Genomic DNA, 6,530 nt, shown 5'->3' on the forward strand with positions numbered 1-6,530 from the left:
ATTAGAAGGAAAGTTACGACTAACCAAAAAATTAGCTATAGGTGTGTACCAAGGAACCACCTCAGATATTGCGTACAAGCTATCTAATGGAAAAGCATCATCGATAGGAGTGGAGTCATTCTTAATATGCTTTAGGTGACTCAAGTGGTCCGCCACTAAATTTTGGAAACCACTCCTAACTTTGATTTCTGTTCCGGGGTTTACCTGAAACTGTAGGTCGATCTCGGACGAGATCTTCTGTGCTGGTCGGGGGTGTTATGTCTGACTTGGTGATGATGCTGATCCTTCATCCCCAGAGGGTGGGGGTACCTGCAAGGGACTCCGATGCTTAAGTTAGCAAGGGTATTAAGCAGATATTGAGTAGAATCAGAGTATGAGTTATATCTGGGTGCTCCAGTGTATTTATAATGATGTAGAGTGACCTCTTTAGATGAGATAAGTTAGTTATCTTATCTTATCTTTATCTTATCTTTGACTGGGGTCCTCTTATCTTCTAGGGAACCGCCTTTATCTCTACGGGCTTGGGCTGCCCTTGAATTTGGGATGTGCTCCTCTATTTGGGCCCTTTGTTTGGGCTTTCCTGTGACTTGGCCGAGCTCTTTGAGAAGAGGTCGGGTTGTCTTGACCTGAAGAGGTCGGTCGCTTTGTCTGTAGAACATCCCGGGTCGGACAGCTTCCCGTTTTAACCTCTTTGCCTCTTTCTCATCTGTAGGGAGGGCTTTTGTTGTGAGGTAATTAATTATGGGGGTCATCCATCCCTGATCGCGACCTGTTATGGCTAGACCTTTTCTTCTTCTGAGATTGATAGATTCTGTAGAATTTCTTGGTTGAGGCTTTTATTGTTGCCTCCTGGTTTGGTGCTGGCTAGTTTTGAGAGTGCATCGGCCCGGGCATTCTGTTCTCAGGGTATGTGTCGAATCTCATACTCTCCGAGTTGTCCGTGCTGTTTTCTGGTTTTGTCCAAGTACTTTTTCATAGTGGGATCTTTGGCTTGGTAGCTTCCTGTTATTTGTGAAGTGACTACCTGTAAGTCACTGAAGATGATAAGTTTTTGAGCTCCAACCTCCCTAGCCAGCTTCAAACTAGCTAGTAGTGCCTCATATTCCACTTGATTGTTTGAGGCAGGGAACCCGAATTTGAGGGAGAGTTCGATTTGGGTCCCCTGGTCGCTTTCAATTATTACGCCTGTGCCACTTCCCGTTTTATTTGAGGAGCCGTCCACGTATAGATTCCATTATGCGGGGATTTCCGGTGTGTCCGTAAATTCCGCAATGAAGTCGGCCAGATATTGAGATTTGATGGCCGTCCGAGCTTCGTATTGAAGGTCGAATTCAGACAACTCGACTGCCCATTGCAAGATTCTGCCTGCCAAGTCTGTTTTCTGTAAGATTCCTTTTATGGGCTGGTTGGTCCAAACTTTAATGGTGTGAGACTGGAAATATGGGCGAAGTCGTCGAGATGTTATTATGAGAGTGTAAGCAAACTTTTCTATTTTCTAGTAGTTCTGCTCGGACCGTTGTAACGCTTTGCTGATAAAGCATATGGGTTGTTGCCCACTGTTGTCTTCTCGGACCAGTGCTGAGGCTATTGCCCGATTTCCCACTGCGAGGTACAAGATGAGTGGTTCTTCTTCCCGTGGCCGACTTAATATAGGTGGCCGTCCCAGAATTTTTTTGAAGTCTTGGAAGGCTTGCTCGTATTTAGCTGTCCATTCAAACTCCTTTCCCTTCCTTAGAATGGCGTAGAAGGGGAGAGATCTTATTGCTGATCCAGCCAGGAATCTGGACAAGGCTGCCAACCACCCATTGAGTTATTGTACCTCTTTGATACAAGTCGGGCTTTTCATGTCGAGTACGGCCCTGCACTTGTTCGGGTTTGCCTCGATTCCTCTCTGTGTGATCATAAAACCCAAGAATTTACCAGCTTTTACTGTGAAGGTACATTTCGTGGGATTGAGTCGCATGCCGTGTCGTCTTATGGTGTTGAATACTTGTGTCAGGTGGGATAATAACATCTCTTCGTTTTGCGTCTTCACTAGCATGTCGTCTACGTAGACCTCCATGATCTTTCCGATGTGATCCGAAAAGACTTTGTTTATTAAACTTTGGTAAGTGGCTCCCGCATTTTTGAGATTGAAGGGCATAACGATGTAGTAGTAATTTGCCTTTAGGGTTAAGAAAGAGGTTTTTTCTTGGTCGGGTGGGTACATTGGGATTTGGTTATATCCCGAGTATGCGTCCATAAAGGAGAGGTATTTGTATCCGGAGGAGGCATCTACCAGTGCGTCGATGTTTGGGAGCGGATAAGGATCTTTCGGGCAAGCTTTGTTGAGATCGGTATAGTCGGTGCACATTCTCCACTTCCCATTTGACTTTTTTACCAAAACGACATTAGCAAGCCATAGCGGGTATTTGACTTCTCTTATGAAGCCTGCCTCTAGTAGAGCTCGTACCTGTTCTTCCACCGCTTGAGAGCATTCTGGTCCTAGCTTTCTGCGCCTTTGTTGTACCGGCCGAGATCTTGGGTAGACTGCTAGCTTGTGGCACATTAGTTTGGGATCTATGCTTGGCATGTCTGCGGCCTTCCACGCAAAGAGGTCGGCGTTGTCGTGTAGGAACTGTATGAGTGATTCTTTTATATCCCCTTTTAGGAGTGTGCCGATGTTGGTTGTTTGGTCCGGGGTATTCCCGATCTGGATTTTCTCTATTTCTCCTTCAGGTTGTGGGTGGAGCTCCTCCCTCCTCCGAACTCTTCCGAGCTCGATTGTGTGGAATTCTTCTCCTCTGCCTCTGAGGTTTAGACTTTCATTGTAACAGCGGCGCGCCATCTTTTGATCTGCCTTTACTGTAGCTATTCCATCTGCAGTTGGGAACTTCATGCATAGATACGGAGTCGAGACTATTGCACCGAGCTGATTTAACGTTGCCCGACCTATTAGGGCATTGTAGGCTGAGCTTACGTTGACGACGATATAATCTATTTTGAGTGTTCTTGACTGACTTCCTTTTCCAAAAGTTGTGTGGAGCGAGATGTATCCCATCGGTTGAACTGGGGTATCTCCTAGCCCGAACAGGCTGTCCGGATATGCTCTGAGTTCTTTTTCTTCCAAACCGAGTTTGTCGAAAGCGATTTTGAATAAGATATCAATAGAGCTCCCCTGGTCTATCAAGGTGTGGTGAAGATTTGCGTTTGCCAGTATAATAGTGATGACGATGGGATCGTCATGCCCTAACGCGACGCTGGATGCGTCTTCCTTGGTAAAAGTGATCGCCGGGATGTCGGGTGCTTCTTCCTTTTCTGCGACGTGATATACGTCTTTGAGATGTCTTTTGCGGGATGATTTGGAGATTCCTCCCCCGGCAAATCTGCCGTGTATCATGTGGACATGTCTTTCTGGCGTCGGGGATGATCGCGCAGTTGGTCCAACATCTTCTGCTCTTCTTCTTTTTCTTTGTTCATCATCATGGGTGGCCAGATATCGATATAGCTTTCTGACAAATCCCAATTTGACGGTTTGTTTTGTATTGAAATTAGAGTATTTTGATAACCTTTTGTCACATTTAGCCTAGGAATTAGCATGGTTTTGTTATCTCTCCCTTATTTGTGGTTAAGTGTAAAAACATGCTTTTTAAGTCTTATTTTGATGAATTCTAGTTTCTCTTTGATTCCATAAGATGCCTTGATGTGTTTGTTAGTAATCTCAGGATGAAATAGGCTAAGCATGGATCAGAAGAAGCAAGGAAGGAAGTATGCAAGTGGAGAGAAGCACAAAAAGCCAAAGAATTGATCTCGGCCAAGCACGCGTACGCGCACAAGGCTCTTGCGCGCACATCGCAGAATTAGTCAGGGACGTGCACGCGTACCATGCGCGCACGCGTCGTAGTCCGCACGTGATTCCTTTATTGCAGCACGTGCCTGGCGATTTTAGGAAGGTTTCAGCAACCAACTTTGGCGCCAAAATGCATATAAGAGCCAAGGATTGAAGGGGATTGACACACATTCACATCCATAGACTAATTTTAGATCATTAGATAGATAGTTTTTAGTTAGTTACATTTGGTAGAGAGAGAAACTCCAACTTCTCTCTAGGATTCATCTTCATTTTCTCAATTCTCAACCATTCTTTGGTGAGATCTATTGCCACTCTCAATTTACTTTGTTCATGTTGTAGATCCTTATCTCTAATCTCAATTAGTGTTTGTAATTGTTCAATTCTTGTAGATCTTAGGTTTAACTTTGTTGTTTTGAACTCTATTGATTCATTGAAGATCTAATTTTCATTGTTGTTCATTGTTGATTGTTGTTGATCTCTTGTGTTGAATTGCTTTGATTCTAAATCTCTTCTCAATTTTACTATGTCTTTCATTCTTGCCCTCCAAATGTTTGAGAAAATGCCAACTTTAGATATGGAGTAGTATTCCCTCACTTGGCCTAGTGGTTGAGTCATTGGAGACACTTGAATAATGATGTCAATTGTTGATTAAGAATTGAGGATTGCTAATTGACTTAGAGTGCACTAAAGCTAGACTTCCCTAGGGTAAGACTAGGACTTATGACTTGAGTTAATTACTTTTACTTGACTTTTCTCTATAATTAGGGGTTAACTAAGTGAAGCAACACTCCTTTGTTGTCACAATTGACGGAAGCTATAGTGACGGGACTTCCAATGTTCAACCTTGGCCAAGGCTTTTAATATTGATTGATTGTTGTTTTCTTTTGTTCACACTTTTATGCCACACTCTTCAAGCCACAAAAAGACCACTTAACCAATACATGCATCCTTGTAGCATTCCTAGGGAAGAACGACTCGGGACTAATACTCTCGATTATAGATTGTAGATTTGTTTGATGATGGATTTTGCGTCGGTTTAGACTATACTACGATTGATCATTTGATAATTTCTACACCGGCAAAAATTCATTCGTCAAAATGGCGCCGTTGCCGGGGATTTGCAATGGTGTTATGTTATTGGTTATTGTACATATGTGAATAGTGTAAATAGTTTGTCTTTTGCTTGTTTACTAGATTTTGTTAGTTTTATTTTGTTTTCCCATAATGAATTCTCACTTTGGCTATGAGTTTGGTTCTAATTGTGTTGTAGGAAATGTGAACTTTAATAGCAACATGTACCATGGATGGAACCATCAAAGATGGGAGGAGCCTCAAGGAATTGATCACTCCTATTGGCAACAACATCCGGATACCTATAGGTATAATTTCCATCCTAATGCATGTCAATTTAACGGCTATGATGACTCTTTTTGTGACACTCAACAATCACCATCATATGCCTATGAATCTCATCCTCAACACGAACCTCAACCATTCTCACAAGCCTTTCCATACCAAGCATCTTCCTATGATCCATATCCATCATATGACCAATCATCCATACCATATTTTTATGACCATTATGAGCAAGAACCTTTAGACCCACCACAACCCTATCAAGATTACTACCATGAACCACCTCAACACTCACCATCTCCATACCCTTACCAAGAAGAACCACCTTCCTATTATGAACCCTCTCTCCAAAATGATGAACCTTCCTACCCGCCACAAGCCCCAATAGACGATCCTCTCACTTTGTTACTCCAAGGACAAGAAGCCATGAAGCGGGATACACTTGAGTTTGTGACCAATTTGACCAAGGTGGTGCATACTTTAACCCACCAATGTTTGAAGACTCAAGGTACTTCCGTGACCACATGTGAAAAGTCAAAAGAAGAGCAAAGCATGAAGGAGAAATTGGAAAATTCGGTGGAAAAGAAGGGAGAATCAAGTTTTGTGTTGGAAGAATTGGAGGAGCCTATGATCATTGAAGAAAAGGAAGAGGTGGTTGAAGATTTAGGAGATGTTGAAAGTCCATGGGAATGTAGCATCATGGAGAACTCTTCCAAGAAGCTTGATAATGATGTTGAGGAGGGTGCGCAACCTCCAAGGCATATCATCGTTGGAGACTTGGAAGAGGCTTATCAAAAGATGAATTCAATCATGGATAAATTTCTCTCTACAATGGAATCCTCTCCCATTGGACATGGAGTTGAAACTATAAAAGAGTGTGCACAACCTCCCAAGGAAAGCGAAAATGGCATGGTGTATATCGAAATTGAAGAATATGAAGAGGTTGATCAAGAGATGGATTCATTCATCAATGAATTCCTATCCCAAATTGAATCACCTTCCATTGGGCAAGATGAAGTTCTTGAAGACAACACCAAGCCAAGTGAAAAAGGGGAAAAGGTTGAAATTGAAAAAGCTTGCGAAGAGGTGGAAACAACCAAAGAAGAGCCTAAAGAAGTAGACCTTGCATTGTCTAAGTGTGGGGAGGTCCCCCTCCCCAAGTCACCATCCAACACAACATTCAAGTGGGTAAAATTCTTATCCCTAAGCTTTACTTTCTCACTTGAATATGGTCTAATTGAAAATGATGGTCAACTTAGAGCTCTTTGTGGAGTTAAGAGTAGGAAAGAGTTGTGTAGTGGTTGGAAACATCATTCTAAGCTCATGACGGTTGTAAGCTCAA

This window comes from Arachis stenosperma, chromosome 9 (assembly GCF_014773155.1).
Source record: "Arachis stenosperma cultivar V10309 chromosome 9, arast.V10309.gnm1.PFL2, whole genome shotgun sequence".
Taxonomy (NCBI): domain Eukaryota; kingdom Viridiplantae; phylum Streptophyta; class Magnoliopsida; order Fabales; family Fabaceae; genus Arachis; species Arachis stenosperma.